This window comes from Pleurodeles waltl, chromosome 7 (genome assembly GCF_031143425.1).
Source record: "Pleurodeles waltl isolate 20211129_DDA chromosome 7, aPleWal1.hap1.20221129, whole genome shotgun sequence".
Lineage (NCBI taxonomy): Eukaryota > Metazoa > Chordata > Amphibia > Caudata > Salamandridae > Pleurodeles > Pleurodeles waltl.
This window is the reverse complement of record NC_090446.1, coordinates 925,754,168-925,775,563: the sequence shown is the minus strand read 5'-3', so window position 1 is coordinate 925,775,563 and position 21,396 is coordinate 925,754,168.

Below are 21,396 nucleotides of genomic sequence, written 5' to 3'. Positions count from 1 at the left end.
CCTTTCCCACTGTTTCCTGTAGCTCAGCAGGAATATCTGCTTCAGTAAGCATTGGGTAAAGAGTAATCAGGGGATACTCCTCTTCGACAGTTTCCACTTCGTCCCCTCCTACACTGTCCTCTTCTTCCCCATCACTGTTTGTCTGGATTTTAATTCCATCGTTTGAACACATAATCGAACACCCCAATTTGCACAATAGGTCTCTCCCTAATAGTGATATCGGGCTTGAGTCACACACCACAAATTTATGTGACCCTTGATAGTTACCAATTCTGACTTGCACTGGATCAGTGATTGGGTTTGTCAAGTACCTATTTGCTACTCCCACTACTTGAACTGTCCTCCCTGAAAGTGGCAAATTTGGTACTTCAATGCTTCTAACTCTAGAGCATGTAGCTCCTGTGTCAACCAAGAATGAAACGTGGTGACCCATAACTCTTCCTTCCACATACGGACCCTTTTGATCAACTTCCAAAGATGCTGCGAGCATACAATTTCCCTCCTCATCTGAACTTTCACTCGCCCATACATCGTTTATTCCATTCTCACTGTGTAACGGGAATTGGTGTACTGTGTCATTTTGGTTCATTCCTTGACCCGTGACCTGTTGAGGAAGCATTACTTGTTGCTGATTCATTGGTGCTAAGGTTATTTGCATTTGCTGATTAGGTACCATGGGAAACTGCTGTTGCATTGGCTGCAACTGCGCCATTTGCGCACGGGGTATTTGCACCTGTTGCGGTTGTATGGGTTGTAAACCCTGTATCTGATTCATATTATTCTGAAAATTTGAGTTGGACCTCTCAGTTTTGGTCCTCCCATATTCTGAAATGCATTGACATCATTGTTTTGCTGACCTACACCTTCCTGCACCATTATTGGGCACTCCCGTTTCCAGTGCCCGACGATTCTGCACGTGTGACATGGCATCACCTTCTTCATTGCCTGTATACTATTCGGAATCATAACAGTATTTAAGTCAGGACCATTATTCACAAAACCTCCTCGACCTCTGCCTCTCATCTGCGGCTGAAACATAGCATTTCCCTACTGTTGCTGCTGCGGCATCTGTTGTTGAAAACCTTCCAAACCTTGCAAGCCTGTCTGAGCTGCTCTAAGCTGCATCACCATCACCTTTTCTTTCAACCTTTTCGGTTTCGTCTCAATCTCATCACTGCAGTATTTTGCATAGTTCAACACTTCATCGATCGATTTTGACTGCCAACAAATCAAATGCATTTTAATCATCTGACTGACCTCGGGTCTCAACCCTTCCACAAATCTGAACACGAAATGGAGCATGTCCTTTGCTTCAATCGTTTCCGTGCCACTGTAATTTTTAAACGCTTTCAACAATCTCTCATAGTACGCATGTATCGACTCTTTAGCCTCTTGTGCTGTTCTGTCAATCCTCTGCCAATCCACATTTTTCGACGCAACCTTGGTTTTCAAGTGTTCAATCACCTTATGGTATAAACTCATTGCCGTAGGCAATGGTGCACCTGTGTCCCTATCTCTTTCTGGTTCACTTGTCGGCCAAGCCACAGCCCTTTTACAGTCTTCCCATAAATCTGCCGGAACCACAATTTCAAATAAGGTATTCAGGTCTTCCCAGACACATTTTGCGAGTTTCACAAATCTATCTGTTTGTTGATACCATTAGATCGGTTTCTCTCTTAATTTAGGAAATCATCCGTGAAGGATTGAATATCGTACCTGTGCCATGGTACATGTACAAGTTTTCTCCCTGCTGTCTCTCTCATTGGCAACATGGTTATCAGATCGTCATTTTGTTGTGCGTTTTCGTTCCGATCTGGGGTACTTTCCTTCTTTTTGTCCTTTTTCTTAACCCACCTGCTTTCCCATTTATCTAGACATCTCCAGACCTGTGCGCTCTGCAGTATCTCCTTAAGGTGCGTTTTCATCCCTGCCGATCTCATGTGTTCAAAATCTTTTGTCTCAAAGTCTAGCCTGTAACTTCTGCTCAAATGTTTAGTTTTACCTACATCAATCTCGTTTCTGTCTGCAATTTCTTGTAATTTCTTATGTATGCTGCTCACTTCTCTTGTAATCCTAGGGCACATGTATCTCATCTCTTCTTCTGTGTATGATTCTAACCTGTTCAGACCCATTGTTCCCTCCACTAGTTCATCTGCCTCCATGCCCAATCTTATTTTATTCAGGTATTCCTCTGCCTTCCCACTGGATGTACTCTGTGGGGAGTTCAGACTGTTGAACCATTTCGTTAGCTGTTGCGCATTCAGTTCCGTCAGCGTAGCACTTACATCAACTGCTACTGAAGGTTGCTGTAATGTTTCAGTCTTTGAAGTTAACGGTATTAATAGTGGTGGACTTGACCTTACCACTGTCGACGGAGCACAAAGTGGAATTGGACTAAATCTCGACAACGACCCAGATCCATTTGGCAGTGTTGCTATCGGAGTCGTTTCTGGAGTGTTTTCTATGCATCTTCTCCCTGTCTCACTTTGTGTCATTACCCCTTGATCGCATACGTTTGGGTTTGCCTGTATATACAATGGTACTGGCGGACCCACAGTGATAGGCAGAGATATTGCGTCTGGATTCTATCTGCTCCCTGAACTCTGTGGCATGTTAATCCCCACATTATGGTTCATTATTGGTGGCATACCTAACTGGCCCTCTGTTACTCGAGTGTACCACGGCACTTCCTGTACCTGCTTTTGAGGCATCAAAAATTGTGTTGATTCGGCTTGAATCAATGTCGGTCTTTGGTAACTCTGTCCTCCCTGAGCCCCTAAGCCAGAAGTCGTTCCCAAGTTATGCTCATCACAGCAGTGTCTTTGAACCTGCGGCTGATAAGTATCGACAGGTTTCAATTTAGGCACGTCAGGATACATTCTCTGGACTTGTGGTATTTGTGGTGAAAAAGGCATATCGGTAACGTTCTGCCTTTGTGATATTCTCAAATTCGGTGTTACATTACCCTGTGTTGGTTCTGGAGGGGCAGTACTAATGCTTGATCATTTTTTGCTTTCCACATATGGTGGCGGGCGATCATTCAGCAATTGTGTAATGAACTCCTCATCGTCTGACTCGTCTGACCATTTCGAGTTTCTGTTGTTCTCTCTATCTCTGGACTGACTCCTATTTGTTTTATAGGTAGCTTTCCTTCCTTCCGTCTCTGCTTCATCAATAATTGCTGGAAACAATTTAATTCCCTGCAGTACGTCTGATCTCCAAACCTTTTATGTGCTATCCCATCTAGCATCCGCTAGTGTCTTTTCTACTTTTCTTATTCTTGTCTCAAATTTCTTTTGTTGTTGGTTTGTAGCTATTAACTCCCAGATTGCTAGTGCCTCAAACTGTGCTGGCCTTGGAGGTACTTTCATGTCATATAGCGCAAATCTTAGATTCTCCAAAACTCTTAGGTTAAACGACCCATGGATAGGGAACGCTACACTTCCATGCTTCTCTGTTAATTTGCACCATTGCTTTAGCCAAAGACATGGTGCGACACCCTTTTCCTCAATCACGATGTAAGCTGGTGTACCTCAAGCGGTGTTTCTTCTCCTACATTTGCTTTAATATAAACATCTCCCCTCATGGCACTCTTAAATGCTTTGAAAAATTTCATCTTTCCGTCTTTTATTTTTCTAAAATAAGTAATCAATAAGTGACTTTAATTCCCGGAATACTGTTCGCTTGCCTTTCCTCACCAATTGCGCCTCATGTACTGCGTCCAATCCGTGCGCGACCCTTCTCGTCAACCAACTTATCCCAGCGCGGCTCCTAGTGATGTCACACTCACACACTGCGGCTGACAAAGTCCCATGGCTTGTCCTCCTTCATTCAGCTCCACTCAAAACTAATTTCTGCAATATATCGCGAGCACTAACCAAAAAGAAGAAAACAAATCTGTCGGTTTACTACAGGAAGGGTAATACAATCGCTTCAGAAACCTTAGGGATTTTTCACTAGCCTCGGCAGTTATTCCATCTTTCTCGGTCTCCCACTTTCGCAAGTAAAATTTGACCCACAAACTTTTCTCTGAACTGATCAATGAACTATTCTAGCGCGCCTTAGAATTCGTCAAATCTTAAAGTCAAAAATTTTCTTTCATTCCTCAGTATTCGTACCGACTCGTTGACCACGCCCGATCAACCTATTAAACCGAACAGATTACAACATCAATCAAGTGTCTCATACACTTTTCAACATACTCCGGAGTCTCTTGACCTCGCAGGGCCCGTCTCAACATCAACAACAACATGGGCAATTGTTTTTTGCACAAAGCGTTACACACATGTGAAGTTCGACGACTTCCCTACTCTCATACTTTGGAGTCACACTCCCCTAAGGCTTCAACTGGAGTCCGTAACCCCCCTAAAATTCTCGCAAACTTCTCCATTCATCTGCTGCAGTAAGCTATGCAAGTGCAAAAACCCTAACTTCACTCATATCGTCACTAGAACGCCGAAAACATTCTCACACCTCCATGTCCTTCATTCACAAGCTCCGAGATCCCGGGAAAGTCATTGGGGACTTAGGGCATTATCATCTCTCTGACTTGTTTTATCAAAGAAAATCCTAACCTAACTCCGTCTATTGCTCGGATGGGGTCCCAAAGGGCGAAACCATCAATCTCTGCTACCATCTACTGATAACGAGTCCAGCCCTTATAAATTACCTGTACCTGGACACGCTGGAGGTCGGTGAACCTTTTAGCCGAGTTGGGCTCTCCTCATCCTCGAATAGTCGGGTCACTTAAATCAATAATCAATAACTATTGTAACCAATAGTCATTACTCAATTAATAAATCAAAATAACACATTAGGAATCAATAACACTTGGTATTTCGACGCGCCATGACCTTTCAGCCATGAATAACCACACCAGTTTATTAAAAGTTAGTGAATTTATTTCCCTATATTGACAAAGCTAGCACAATGTATATAAGTCTCAAAACCAAATGATATATGTATATGAACATTACTGGCTGTCCATAGCGGCGGAAGAAACGCAATCTACGCAAAATCTGAATAATAATACATTCAGTTATAGCAATACAAATCACTAATATGAGTAATTGAATTTGACTAATTGCATACATCGGTCAGCATGTCAAGATTTCAATTTAGCATGGTGCATCAGATAAAACCCTCAACTAACCTCTAATTAGCATTGGCATGTGGGGCTTCATGCAAAACGAATTTAGTCAACACAAATTTGGAAAACTTCTAGCTTGGGCCCCATAAAATAGCAGTTGGTACCTAAAAGGAAAAACACAATGCATAATACAATTATCCTTTCGTAACTACCAATTACAATAAGCATTCAAGAAAGTCTTCGTCCTTCAGGTACCAGTTCGATCAGCATGGGGCAGAATTTCAAAGGGGCAAAGTTAAGGGTAAATTTCCTTGCAGCAGCAAGGAGAATGGGGCAAAGTTACTGCATGGGCAAGACGGGGCAATTTAAAGTTAAAGTCTCTAGGGTGAGAATTCTCAAAGTCTCTTTCTCTGTGATAGAGAAAAGGGCATCAAGATGTCATCTAAGATGGCGTCTGGCATTTGGCTTCAAAGATGGCATCAAGAAAAATGGCTGACTTCTCTTCGTCCAGTGGGTTTAAGTAAGAAACATTCCAAATTCTGCAGGGTCTTCCATTGGAGGGTTCATAGGAGGGCTTCAATTTTACCAATAGAAAGTGTTTTTCTCCTAGTACTCATTTATGCATAGATTGTCCTTGGAGCCTTGGAACACAAGTTGCAACATGGCTTGCCAATTATTTTGGTATCTGTACCCTCATTGTCCGCACCTGCAGAGACTGACCTTGCTTCAAAGGGGATGAAACCGGCCTAGCACGAAACCTTGGAGATAAGTATGTTAGTCATCCCTACTGGAAAAATACAACTTTAAAGTAAAATATTCATTTTATTAGTTCAAGGAAAAGCCACGCAGTTGGAATTTGAGATCAGGCAACTAGGCCAAAGCCTCTACTAAATTTAAGCTAAGCACAAACAGTTTCAATAAGAAATCATGGCACACATTTGCAATTATGACGGATTACTAAAATTTTCAATTCTTCATGATTAATAAAGCATGTTTATAATATTGGCGAACTACTCCGACGGCGCAAATTCCCACGTACATTATTTTCTTTACTAAAATCACACTACATTATACGATTTTGGTTACATGATATATGAATATATGTTGGTCCTTCTTTTTCTGCGTCATCAACATCGTCCCCTGATTCATCACTGCTTGTGTTGCTTGCTGCCCATAATCCACCCCATTAATTTAATTTCCCTATCACCCACCCTCATCTGTTTCTTCTGCCCACCTGGCCCCCACCACTCTCACCTGCTCTCCTAGTCATGCAATTGTGTAAGAAGCTGGTTTATTGCGTGCTATTGTGCAATTATGCATCGTAGCGTAAAAAAGTGCTGTGATACACCCATCATAGACCGCGTCATAGCACTCTTTTTTACTTTAATCCATGTTGCACAGCAGCTCGTGATGCTGTGCAATATGTAAAAAAAACATTGACAAAGTCAACATATTTTGCGTAGGTGAAACCTACTGGATTTGTCAATGCTTGTTTCACCAGTAACCAGTGAAGTTCCAACAGCCTTTCTGAAACTGAATCGTATTTTAAACGCTCAACACCTGTGCCACTACAGCATTTTGAACAAGTTGGAGCTAGCTCAAATGTCCAACGGGTAAATCTAAGTAAGGGACATTACAATAATGTAGTCTGGATGTCACAAATGCATTCTGCATTTTGTGATTAAAGAAAAACAAATGATGAATTATGTGTTTTATCAATGGCAGTGGAAACAAAGTTTAGTATCCAATTTCATGCCAAGATTATTTACATATCTCAAGGGAGTGGGGGTTTGTCCCAAGTTGACAACAGCCAGAAATGTAGTTTCTATACCGAGGTCTCTTGAAAACCACATAGAATCTTGAATAGGTTTCTTGCCATCCTGAGTAGGACCTTCAACATCAAGAGTAGAGGTTTGTGGCATTACTACTGGACTGCTAGGTAATGGCAAAATGTATTTGCGTGTAGTCCGCATATATATATATATATATAGATATATATATATATATATATACTCTGTCAGACCAAATGATTCAAGTGGATTAGTTAAAGGCCTCAAGCATAGACTAAACTTTAGTGGTGAGAGAACAGAACCTTGACAGATAAATACTACAGGATAATGTTTTCTCCTTTGAGACAAAAGGTCCCATTTTGATCTGGATCTCTCTATCCTTGAGATAACTATATGGCAGAACTAAATAATGTAAATGCGCACTCTCCAAGACTCTGCGATATAACCATTTCAAACTTGCTATATGCTGATAATGTAGTACTCCGGAGTCAAACTAAAGTAAGACTACGGCGGCTCACCATAAAGATATTTGAATATGCTGAGCAAAATGGAATGGAAATAAATCAGAAAAAAAAGAAAATGATGGTAATCGGAAAAAAAACTTCTAAACTAAAAAAATGGTCCATGCAAGAGGGTGGTTTGGAACAAGTAAATCAGTATAGATACCTGGGTGTACTCTTTGATGAACGGGGCTCTTTTCTCCCCCAGAACCAGGAGCTATACAGGAAAGGAAATGTTTTACTGTTCGCCTTCCGCACTTTAAAAGATTTGCTTACTGGCCCTAGCTACTGGCCCTTACTTCAAGTCATTGCAGCTAAGTTAATTCCAACCTTAGGGTACGGAAGTGAAGCCCTGTGAAGTCAAGATGCTATTATCTTAAATAAAATAACTGGAAAAATGTTTAGGTCCTTATTCCAGCTACCGAGGCATACCTCCGAAGCTCAAATTAGGCTGGAGTTTGGCTACTTAAATCAATATATAGACAGGAAAGGCAGTTTCATCAAAGCCTGGAAGCTAACAAAAGAGAATCAGCTCTGCCGAGTACTCTGTAAAGAGATTAGTTCAAACTCTAAAGCCAAATCTCGACAGTACTTAGACTTGGATTCATTGCAATTATGGGACTCAAACATTTCCTACCTTGCCTTCCAAAAAATCTTAAATCGAACAGTGAGGAAAAGATCAGTAGATATGGACAAGAGCTTATTAGCCACCAGATCGCATTCCTGGATGGTACTAAACGTGCATAAACTCTTGAAATACCAGCCATATCTGGAGGCTGGGTGGACAAAATCAGACAAGGATATTTTCATCAAATATTGATTTGGCATCATTCCCAGTGGTGCCCACCTAGTCCCGTGGGAGTGCCCTGCAATAATACCTCGGTGCAGGTTGTGTGGCCGTGGGCAAGAGGATATATCTCATTTGATTTGTATTTGCAATGACCTACGAAACAAACGCAAATCTCTATTGAAGGTAGAATTCAATCAAAGAGCCATACGGTCCTGCAGGCAAGAGTGATTGCATGTTTTAAACCTTCTGACGTTGTTTTGAATGCTAGATTTACCAAATTTGTACGTTTAATATCAAAAATGTTTTTAATACAAGCTCATAATTAGTATAAATATAATAATTTTCCATACAAAATGTACAGAATTACTTTTAATATTTATTCTATGTAGTATTTTAGAGTTTTAACCGACATGGGTACGGTTAATTTATCCTTACGCACATTAAGAATTTATAATAGCTATCCCGGACTGTATATATCTTGTTTTAATTAGAATGATGTGATGTATTGGTTTTTATTAACTATGCATTAAAACAAACTTGAACTTGAACTATATGGCTTTGAAATCACCCGCTGAATACCTTTTTGCTTCTGGTGTTCAAAGTTATTAGATAAAACGCCAATTATAAGTTGGTTAGAAAATATCTTCTGTAGCAATTACGTGTGATAAGGTTATTTTAAGACCAATCTGAAATGTTCTAGCGCGTTTCGGCCAAATGTGTGTTTCTTAATTGGGATTCTGGTTCATGCCTATTTCAAATTCTCCAAGAATCAATGGCACAAGTGGAATGTTATTTCTAGAGCCTTAAGGATTACTCCTACTTTTTAATTGTCTACACTCCTCATATGCAATTAATTTCAGATGGGTACATTTGGAGACAATCATGTTTTTGTAGGGGTGGGTAGAACGTGTGGAGTTTTACTCTGTGGAATTAAGCAGAGTTAGGTAAAAAACTCTGCAAAGTTCTCTGGAGTTCCACCCACCAAAGTTTTCTCACATTTGGCCTCTGATGCAGACAGTGTTTATAGTTTTATATGACTAGACATGCATCTATTTTAAATTTATTTTTATACATATTAACTCAGTCTTTACTTTCTAGAATCCCAGCAATATGATTACAATTCAGTAATATTCTATGTTTACCTTAACACCAAAATAGAAGCGTTAAAAAAAAAATCGACAGCAAGTGTATGGCAAAAATGTATGCATGCCCTCAAGTGAAGCAATTGAGATTAGTATAGATACATGCAAAAGTCAATGCGTTAAAAACATTGAATTCTATATGTTATTCCTCATTTAATCATTAGAGTGTAGGCTCAGAGATGGAGGAATGTATCGCACCCGCTAAAAACATTTCACTGTCGGGTCAAAGAAGGAGGAATGTATCGCACCTGCTAAATAAGTAAACTTACAATGGGATGCAAATAGGTCGATGAACCTTTTTACTCGCAATTAAGATGTTCTTACCATAGATCCAGTACATAGCCAATAATCAAATACAAAATAATCAATAATCACTAGTAATAATTAAATCAATAATCAACAGAGCCAGTAATTACCATGCACCATGACCTTTCAATCATGAATAACCACAACTTTAGTAAAAGTTTAGAATGTTTATTTCCCTATATTAACAATGCTAAGGTCATGTAAATTTATCTTAAAATCAAATGAAACACATACAGAAACAATATTGGTTGTCCAAAGCGGCAGAAGAAACACAATCTAATCAAAGCTTGAACTACAACATATTCTAAGGTTATGGTGCAAATCCATAGGAAAGTGAACTGCGTCCATGAAATGAAGTACATGGACTTTAGCAGAGGAATCCATCAAGCATTAGTCTCTGTCATCATAAGACGGGATCCTTAACTAACGTCAGATTAGCATCAGCATGTTGGGCTTCATGCAAAACAATGTGATAACACAAATTTAGAAAAAAACATCTAACTATGGCTCTATCAAAACAGTGCAGTTGGTACCTAGAAAGAAAAAGCAAATATGCATGGTAATCACAGTTAAGAATATACCTAACCGCAGGTTGGATTAGCAAAGCAGAATCAGTCTTCATCCTCAGGACATCAGTCGATCAGCAAGGCATCAGACTTCGGCATCAGAAATTATGAAAGGGCAAAGTCATTTAGCATTAAAGCTAAGTACGTCTCCAGTAAAGACGCACAAGAAAATAGTAACCTCTCGGTCAGGAAGAAAATGGGCAAAAGGACTGTCTTCTCTCTCTACAGCGTTGTTATATTAAAGTTACCTAAACTATCCCCTAATTCCCTATTGGTCAGTTAATCGTATGTCCACACTCTGTCCAACAAAACTATTATCCCAAATCTATGAATTCTAATATTTCCCCATTCTCAAATTGTTGATTGGTTCATCTTGTGATGTCCTCATCATCCGGCTTGTCAAGTAACAATATTGTTGCAGCTTCTACTCTGGTCAGTATCTTCATTGTTCTTGTCCTGAGAAAGTCAGTCTCACACACATTACACATAAAATGTTGCTTTAGCAAGAAATTCATCTTTTAGCAGTCAGTTCACGTGAAAATCTTCCATTATGAGTACTTTCAAACAATCCAATAGACATTTCACAGTTTATTTCACTTGGTAAGCATTTTTATTAAACACTAAGAAATACAGCTTGTACACGAGGTCTGGCAAATAGGCCAAGATACTCGCTAAATTAAGGCCTATAATTAATAAAGTTAAAGCTAAATTCATAACCCTTAATATGAAATATTACTACATTAGTCTAACAAATATTCAATATTTCATAAGTATTAATCATTGATTAGTACATTTTGTTAACACTGGTGGCCATTCTTCGTGATCACATTTTCAAATGCCTGCATTATTTTTCTACGTTAATATATTTTCTACATAAACGTATTATTGAAAATACATAAACACTCATTAATAATTCTTATTAAGACACCTGCACTAGCAATCCCTCCTCTGATGACTAAATATGTCATCACACTATTATCCACAAATTTTCGCATCAGCCAAACTTTTACAATTCAATTTCTTCATAATTTCATTTTCCACTTGAATTTTCCCTGTAAAAGTTTTCCCTTTTCTTTTCTTTCCTCCCTGATTATTCTTTGACTTTTTCAATGTAACTCTTTTGCATAATTTGCACAATGACCATATCCCAAATAGACAAACCACAACAATTAATATCCCCTGTAAGATTTTCAATAGCATCCCGTTCCAAATGGTGCTGAGCCAATTTCCCACCGAAGCAAACCCTTTGCCAACCTTATCCCTAACATCTGGTTCTTTCAATTCTTTCAAATCAGCACTTGCATTAGTCAGATTAGTAAGTAAGTCTCTTATCTCTTTACTATTATCTGGAATATACGACCAACAATGCCTAGAATTAATCATTCTACAGACTCCACCATCCTTTGCTAAAAGAATGTCTAAAGCAAGATGATTTTGAAGAGTCATAGCTCTATCCGCAGCTAATTCAGTATGTATCAGGACTATGGCCCCTGAAAAATTTGTCAACATAATATCCACAATGGGAGACAACTTTCTAATTTTTTATTGAATCCAGAATGACTCCCACTGAAGGAATCACCACTCCAAATATATCTCATACTATAGCAGAAGAGGACTCCCTCCTCTGTCTCTCATGATGTAATTCAGTCACTTTCGGAAACTTTTTCAGATCCTCCATTTGATAAATCTTTGGGAAAACTATCCCCAAATAACATGTCCCATACCATTCTCTTGGAAGACGGTTACAAGCATTAAGTTCACAGATGTAGTAAATCCCTGGAATTGCAGGGTCCTGTGCATTCAACATAAACATCCATTTACTCTGAAACAAAAACACATGCCTACATTCACTCGTTCTTACAAATAAAGTGTCAGTGCGTGATTTAGGACTATACATACAAAGTTTCCCTAAGTGTGGTGAATCTAAAGCTAATTTCCCTTGCAATTTAGTTGCACTATAAGCATAATCGTTCTTGTAAGTCATTTTCTCTAAGCCTTTTTCTAATTTCTCTTTTAATGCTTTTAATGCTTTTTAAAGGTGTAAGCAGGCATGTCAAATTATTTCTATGCACATAAGCTGTGCCAAATGTCAGTGTAGGTTCAAAGAAACCTCTAACTATTTCTATGCCCTTATCTTTAGCTACTCTACTCCAATATCTAATTATAGGAACACATGAAAACACAACATCATAGTTGGAATACAAATATTGAATGTACTCCTGGTTATAAAATTGTGTTAGCAACAGACTACAACTTATCCCGTAAGTTAAAGGCAAGCTATGATAGGTTACTCCTTCCTCGACTGATAAAGGAATCCACGTACACACAAAACAATTCTTTGCATCGATTGTCTCAACATACTCACTCAATAGGCGATAGAAAACATTAGAAGAAGGTTCTCCCTGCACATTAGTATCCTCATGCAAATATTTCTTATCTAACCTAAACTTCTCTAATGCCGTTAGAGCAGTAGTCGACTCAAAAGTAGAAGTATGGTTGTCTTCTTCTTTATCAAGAACAGGCATACCCACAATCAACAACACAGACAATATCCCACACATAATCGCCAAACCAATGCTCATATACCCACAGCACCTAGCATCTCTACCTTGTTGACTAATGTTACTAATGATCTGTAAAGAATCAGAAAGCAGAAGAAATCAGAAAAAACTTGCAGCAAAAATAAAAAATAGACAACTCTTCTTTCAGCAGTTCAGTTTCACTTCCAGGATCCCTTTTTGTCAAAATCGGTTAGCAGCTTTGTCAAAATCAGATTTCTAAAGTCAAATCAGGTTATCAATGTCTCTTCCAGTTACTTCAACATTTTCCTTTCTCAAATTATTCTCTCAGATTGTTTCAACAGTTCAGTTCATTAATCTCCTTCACGTATCAAATTACTAACCCAGAACTTCTCAATCAAAACAAAAAGACAAAAACTCTTGCTGCCATTCGTTAGTAGTTGGTTAGCCCTTTCAGGACCTGCATATCTTACGACTTGCTATTCTCTTTATTTTCAATTTTCGATCACTTTCAGTTGTCATTCACTTAGATCTTCTTTCCTTGTGGTATCTACTTCTTCTTCGATTGTTGATTCAACAATCACCTCTCTCCCTTTCTCCACTAGTGATTCTGGCCATTTATCTCCCTTCAGCAGACCTTTTGTCAGTATTCTCTTCAGAGTCGAACTTGAACTTTCTCCTTGATCGGTGGTGTTTTTGCTTGACGGACCTGCAACCGGTTCAGGAGGAGTCAGATCACATTGACTTTGAAACACCTCAACTTCTTCCACTTCTGGGTCTGGCAATTGCTCTGTCTGTCTCTCAAGATCATATGCTTTTGGGAAAGCCTTCCTCTGACTAAGCTCTCCTGCTGCTTCAAATGAAGGGTCTCCTCCCTTGTCTCTCACAGGAGTAACTGAAGCGCCCTCAATGAGCTCAGATCCGGTCCCAGTTCCCCTTTGTTCTCCTTCCGGCCCTGAGACTTGTTTCACTGTTGTTGGTACTCTCAACAATGCTTCTTCATGATACAGTTGACATGCCACTTTCTCCGTGTGACTTGCGTGAATCCAGTTCGGAATTCCTAAACACACTTCACAGCTATGGTAGTTGTCAAGACCACTTGGTATGGTCCCTTCCAATGAGGCTCCAAACACGTCTTTCTCATGTGCATTCGGATCGCAACTTAAACCCCAGCTCTCAGGTTGTGTCCTGGGTCATGGATCGGTGGCAGTGTGGTGACCTCCACCTGCTGAGAAAAAGAGCAGACAACATCAGCCAGACCTTTGCAGTAATCCAACACCATATCATCTGTAATGTTGACAAGTGCATTTGCTGGCACCGCTGGTAACCCGCATTGCTCTGCCCATGAGGATCTCATGCGGCGACAGTCCTGTCTTCCTGTCAGGTGTGTTTCTCATTGACATCAACACTAAAGCAAATGCATCAGGCCATTTCAAATTTGTAGCTGCACACATCTTTGCAACTCATGACTTCAATGTACCATTCATCTGTTCCACTAGTCCTGATGCTTCAGGGTGGTAACTACAATGCAACTTCTGCTCAAGGTTCAATGCTGCACACAATAATTTAATCACTTCATTGTTGAAGTGACATCCCCTAGCTGATTCTAAAGAGGTCAGAGACACAAAATGCGGTATCAGTTCCCTAAGCAAAAGCTTTGCTACTGTGAGACTATCATTTCTTCGTGTAGGGTATGCTTCAATCCAGTGACTAAAGGTACAAACAATCACCAACACATATCTCAAACCTCCATACACAGGCATCTCAAAAAAATCCATTTGCATTCTGCTGAATGGACCTCCTGCTCTTCCAATGTGGCTTAAATTAACCACTGTCCCTTTCCCTGTGTTTAGCTGTGGGTAAATGACACATCAATGGCAAACTGCTTCAACATCTTGTCTAAACTTTGGATTAAACCAATCATGTTTAAACAAATGAACCATAGCATCCCTCCCAATATGTGCTTGACCATGATAGTACCTCGCCATTTGAGACAACAGGCTATTTGGCAAAACCAATTTACCCTCCTCAGAAACCCACAATTTATCTTGTCTTTGTACACATTTCGTTTTGCTCCATGAACCTTTTTTCTCCCTGTCAACATTATTCTGTAATGTTTTCAGTTCTTCCATAGTGTCAATTATTTTCAATGCATAGCTTGTACAAGTTTTGTCTTCTTCAGGTAACAGTTCCCACTTATCTTTGAACGATATACAGTTCAATGCGCAAAACCTTATGTCTTGATCCACATATCCATTTCCCAATGATACACAGTCCTGCGACTTCAGATGTGCACTGCATTTTACCACAGCAATCTTTTCAGGCATTTGAATAGCATGTAACAATTCTTTAATCCTCTCATCATTCCTCACTGGTGAACCAGAAGAGTTCAGGAAACCTCTGTGACCATAAGTGACCAAAATCATGAACTATTCCAAATCCATCCTGGCTATCCATATAGATTGTAACTTTTAGCTGAGCAGAAACATGGCATGCTCTAGTAAGAGCTACCCGTTACGCTACTTGGGCAGAATACACTCCTCGAAGCCAAGAAAATTCCAAGGTACCTGTAATTGTGCACACAGCATATCCAGCTCTCACTGTCCCTGTATTGCCTCGCAGACAAGAACCATCAACAAAAATAATTTGGTCATTTTCTTCCAATTGTGCATCTCTAATGTCAGGTCTCGGTTTTGTGCACAAGTCAGTTACTTCAAGACAATCATGCTCAACATCTTCCAATTTTTCAATTTCAGCATTTTCACTTGGAAGTACGGTTGCCAGGTTCAGCACTGTACATCTTTTCAATGACACATTTGGTGGCACCAGAATACTCGTTTCGTATCTAGTCATCCTCTTACCATTCAAGTATTGGGTTTTCGTCCTTGTCAGTAGAATCTTAATAGAATGAGGGATGATTACAGTCAGGGGATATCCCATCACAATGCCCTCACACTGTGTAAGACTTTGACCCACTGCAGCAACTGCACGCAAACAACCCAGTAAGGCTGCTGCCACTGGGTCCAAAGTAGCTGAAAAATATGCTAATGGGCGGTTTACACCTCCATGGACCTGTGTCAAGACAGACAAAGAACATGCATCACACTCATGACAAAACAATGTGAAAGACTTTGTGTAATCAGGCATACCCAACACTGGAGCCTTGCACAAACTCTCTCTTAATTCAGTGAACGCTTTCATTTCATCCTGGTTTAACACTATGGGATCAGTGACTTCCTTTTGAGTTAGCTTCTGCAATGGTCTTGAAATGACTGAAAATGTTGGAATCCATTGGCAACAATAGCTTACCATTCCCAGAAACATCCTGACATCTTTCTGTGTGGTTGGGGGTCTTATCTGCAATATCGTTGTAATCCTTTCTCTGGATATCTTTCTTGAACCCTTCTCAATCTGGTGATCCAATACTTCACTACTTTCTAGCAGTACTGCAATCTGAGTGGAGACACTTTATGACCATTCTTTCCCAAATGGTTCAACATGGCTATCATATCATACTTGCCCTCGTCCCTTGTTTTGGACGCAATAAGTAAGTTATCAATGTACTGCACCAAGGTCGATTGGAAAGGCAATTCCAACAACTCCAAATTCTTTTTCAGGATCTGATTGAATATGGAAGGTGACTCTGAATACCCTTGAGGAATTCTGCACCAGCAATAGATTCTATTCAGGAATTTGAAACAAAAGAGAAATTGACTATCCTCATGAAGAGGCACAGAAAAGAATGCTTGTGACAAACTGATGACGGTGAACCACTCGGCATCACATGGAATCTGGAACATTATCACAGCTGGATTGGGGCACCACGGGACAACATTTAACGACAATCTCATTTATTTTTCTCAAATCCTGAACAATCCCAACCTTCCCACAGGGCTTCTTCAAACCCATTATTGGTGAATTACATGGACTGCTCAATACTTCCTTCAGAACCCCTTTCTTTACAAAATCTACAATTATCTGGGCTACTTTCATCAGGACATCTTGCGGCATGTGGTACTGCAGAAGTTGAGGGAAAACTGCATTCGGTTTTATAGTAACTTTGACTGGCTCCACTCCCTTCATCAAACCTACTTCTTTCCCTGTCAGATTCCACACCTTCTCCTTTACCGTTCCCTGCAAATCATTATGGAGCTCTTTCATTGTGAACATCGGGAAAAACTCAGTCAAAGGGTACTCCTCATTTGTAGCTTCACATTCTATTTCTGGGGCTTGCTCTTCTTCATCATCACTATTCGTCTGAATCTCAATTCCATCATTTGAACAAGTAATCAACCACCTTGTTTTACACAACAAGTCTCTTCCCAGTCGGGACACCAGACTTGAATCACATTTATGCAATCCCTGAAAATTTCCAATCTCAACTTAAACTGGATCTGTAATCAGGTTTGTCAAATACTGGTTTGCTACCCCCACAACCTGAACTGTTCTTCCTGAAAGGGGTAAATTTGGAACTTCTGCACTTCTTACCATAGAGCGTGTAGCTCCTGTGTCAACCAAGAATGAAACCTTGTGACTAATAACCTTTCCCTTCACATAGGGTCCTCTCTGATCTACTTCCAAGGATGTCTCAAGCACACACGGCTCCTCATCTGAACTGTCACTCGTCCATTCATCATTTATTCCATTCTCACAGTGCAACGGGAATTGGTGCATTGTGTTACCATTTCTGTTTTGCCTTTGACCTGTGACCTGCTGAGAAAGCATCATCTGTTACTGCTCTGTCGGGGAGTGAGGTATTTGAATTTGCTGTCTAGGTACCATGGGAACCTGCTTTTGCATCAGCTGCAACTGTGACACTTGTGCACAGGGCATTTGCAACTGCTGCATGGGCTGAAAATTCTGCATTTGTATTGCATTATTCTGAAAATTTGGATTGGGACCTCTCACTCTCAGTCCCCTCCCATTCTGTAATGAATTGATGTCATTACTCTGCTGAAAAACACCTTCCTGCACCATCATTGGACACTCACATTTTCAATGTCAAAGGGTCCGCAAATGTGACATGGCAATAGCTTCTTCATTCCCTGCACATTATTCTGAACCACTACAGTATTCAAGTCTGGACCACGATTCATATTGCCTCCACAACCTCTACCTCTCTTCTGAGGCTGAAACATGATATTTCCCTGCTGCTGTTGTGGTAACGGCTATGAAAAATTCCCTTGCACTCCTGTTTGAGCTGCTTTAATCTGCATCACCATTGCCTTCTCTTTCGCCTTTTTCTGGTTCAACTCAATCTCATCACTACAGTATTTCGTATATTGCAATACCTCATCAATGGGCAAATCAAATGACTCTTAATCATCTGGCTAATCTCAGGTCTCATTCCTTCCACAAATCTTAACACAAAATGAAGCATGTCTTTCACCTCAATTTTCTCTGTACTACTGTAACGCTTGAATGCCTGCAACAGTCTCTCATAATACGTATGTATCAACTCTTTTGCTTCCTGAGCTGTCCTGTAGATTCTATGCCAATCAATATTCTTGGGGGAAATCCTCAATTTCAGAAACTCAGTCACCTTATAGTAGTATTTCATTACCTTAGGAGATGGTGCACCTGTATTCTTGTCTCCCTCTGGTTCACTTGTTGGCCAGTCTACGCTACTCTTACACTTGATCCACAGATCAGCTGGAACCACCCCACACTTCTGGCTTTTCTCTCAATTTTGGATAATCATTTGTGAATGATAAGATGTCAGTTCTGCTCCAAGAGACATGAACAAAATGTCCCCCTGGAATCTCTCTCCTTGGTGAAATCTTTACTGGATCTTTATCCTGATGTACATTTTCAGTCAGCTCCGAAGAATCCCTTTTTCTCTTGTCTCTTTTCTTTACCCCTTCTGCCTTCCCATTTGTCTAATGCTCCCCAGGTCTGAGCATTTTGAAGCAACTCCTTAAGGTGTGCCTTCATTCCGGCAGATCTCATGTGTTCAAAGTCTTTCGCCTCAAAATCTAATCTGTAACTTCTTTTCAAATTGATCTCTATGTCGTATTTCTCTGCAAAGTCTGCTAATCTGTGATGCACCTTGCTCATTTCTCTCGTAATCTTTGGGCACAGATATCTCAATTCCACCTCTGTGTAGGATTCTAACCTATTCACCCCCATAGTTCCCTCAATGAGTTCACCCGCTTACATACTTAGTCTAGCACAATTCAAATACTCCTCTTCTTTAGGGGCACTCTGTGGGGTATTCAGTTTGTCTAACCATTCAGTTAATTGCTGAGCTGTCAGTCCTTGTAATGAAATGTTATTCGCTTGGAGCGGTGGCACCTGCTGTGCAACTGCATTCGGAGTCTGCGGTGTCAATAATTTCAAGCTCTGGCTAACATTTAGCCCTGCCACCTTATCTGGAAGTGCTACGAATGGACTAAGGTCTAATAATGATCTAGATCTATCAACAGTCTGACCCACAGGAGAGACTATCTAAACATGTTCATTATGTCCTCCTCTTATTAGGTTCTGAGACATTGCGCCCTATTCACCTACAGTCGGTTTCCTCTGTGCAAATAATGGTACCTCTGGACCAACAGTAGTAGGTAGCGATATAGCATCCGGGGCTGCTATGGTACCTACACTCTGTGGGAGAGTAACTCCCATATTCTGATTCATCATCGGAGTCATGTCTGACTGTGTCCCTGTCACTGGCATAAATCTTGGCATTACCTGCTGCTGCACTTGGAGCAATAAATCAGAGTTGGATCAGTCTGAACCAGTATCGGTCTTGGAATCACCTGATCTGTTGGCACCACTAAGTTTGAAGTTGTTTCCATAATAGGCACATCAGGATAAATTATTTGCACCTGTGGCGGTTGCATCTGGGTCTGCACCACAGGAGTAATAGGCACATTAAGACCACTTTACACCGCATTCTGTGTCAGGTTAGCATTAACCTGTACCTGACTCACTGTCCTGAGTCCGGAGCTGTCGTATCAATACTGGTACTTGGACCACTCCCATGTACTGTCTCTCAATAACTGTGTAATAAACTTGTCATCCTCCAATTCCTCCTCTACTGTTGAAGACTTTCTAACCTCCTTAATCTCGGACGGACACTTTTAGTTTTTCTAGTAGCTTTCTTTCCTTCCTTCTCATTCTCTTGTGTTATTGCCGGAAACAACTTAATCCCCTGCAAGGTCTCCATTCTCTATGCCTTCTGAACACAATCCCATCTAGCCTCCGCTAGAGTTTTTTCTGCCTTTCTCATCCTCCTCTCAAATTTCAGTTGCTGTTGCTGCCTGGCTAGCAGCTCTCAAATCGGTAATGCCTCAAATCTGTGGTGGTCTTGGAAGGGGCTTCGATTCATATAACACCATCCGTAAATGCTCCAAAACTCTCAAATTAAACATCCCATTTGTAGGAAATACTAAATTCCCATCTTTCTCTGTCAATTTGCATCATCGCTTTAACCAAAGACATGGTGTGAGACCCTTCTCTTCCATTACAATGTAAGCTGGTATACCCTTTGGCGGTGGAGCCTCACCTACACTCACTGTAATATACGTATCTCCCCTTAGGGCACTTTTTAACCCTTTGAAAAATTTCATCTTTTCTACCTTTTATTTTTCAAAATCAAATCAGGAAGTGAATTTTAATCCCAAAATTCCCTTAAGCTACATTCTCAACCAATTGCCTCCCATGGACGGCTGCAAATCCGTGCGCGACCCTTCTCACTAACCGACCTATCCGAGCGCGACTCCAATGACTTCACACCCACACGTACTGCGGCTGACAAAGTCTTGCGTCTTGTCATCCTAAACTCCAATTCACGCAAAACAAATGCAAAATATTGTGAGCACTAATCAAAAAAAGAAAAAAGAAAAACAAATCTGCTGGTTTACTACAGGAAAGCTAACCCAGTCGCTTTAGAAACCTTACAGATGGCTTTTTCCAAACTTACAGCTACTCCTTCTGTCTCGGTCTCCCGGATTCGCAAGCAAAATTCAACCAGCAAATTTTACTCTCAACTGATCAATGTGTCTGTCCTGGTGCACATAGGCCTCGCCAAATCTCAGTCAAATGTTTCTCTTTCGCTCACTTTACTCACACACTGACTTGTCGACCATGCCCGATCAACCTTTCTAAACCAGACAAATTACAACATATAACCAAGTGTCTCATACACTTTTCAATATACTCCAGAATCTTAGACCCCGCAGGGTCCATACATCAACAACCACGTGGACAATTTTTGAGCACCACACACAAATGAAGTTCGATGACTTCCCTACTCTCACACTGCGGAGTATGCACACTCCTACTACAACCTTTTTTGGAGTACGCAGACTCCCTAAAATCCTCACACACCTCACACTTCACCTGCGATTTGCATAAGCTGTGCAAGCGCAACCTATTTCACTCACACTATCACTAGAACACCAGGAACATCCTCAAACACCCGTTAGCAGGATCCAGGATCTGGGAAAGTCATATCTGGGCTTAAGGGAACATAATTTTCTCTCCAATTATCATCATTGTAAAACAAAATCCAAATTTCAATAATAATGAACTCTCAGAAGGACCAACTCATCAAGCTACTACCATCTCTGGAAACACCTGTTACTGTGTACTGCACGACTATGGTAAGCACCTAAAGAGAGAAACCACCAGTCTCCTCCGTCTCCATTATCACTCCGTACTGGACAACTATGGCAAACTCTTAAGGAGACTAAC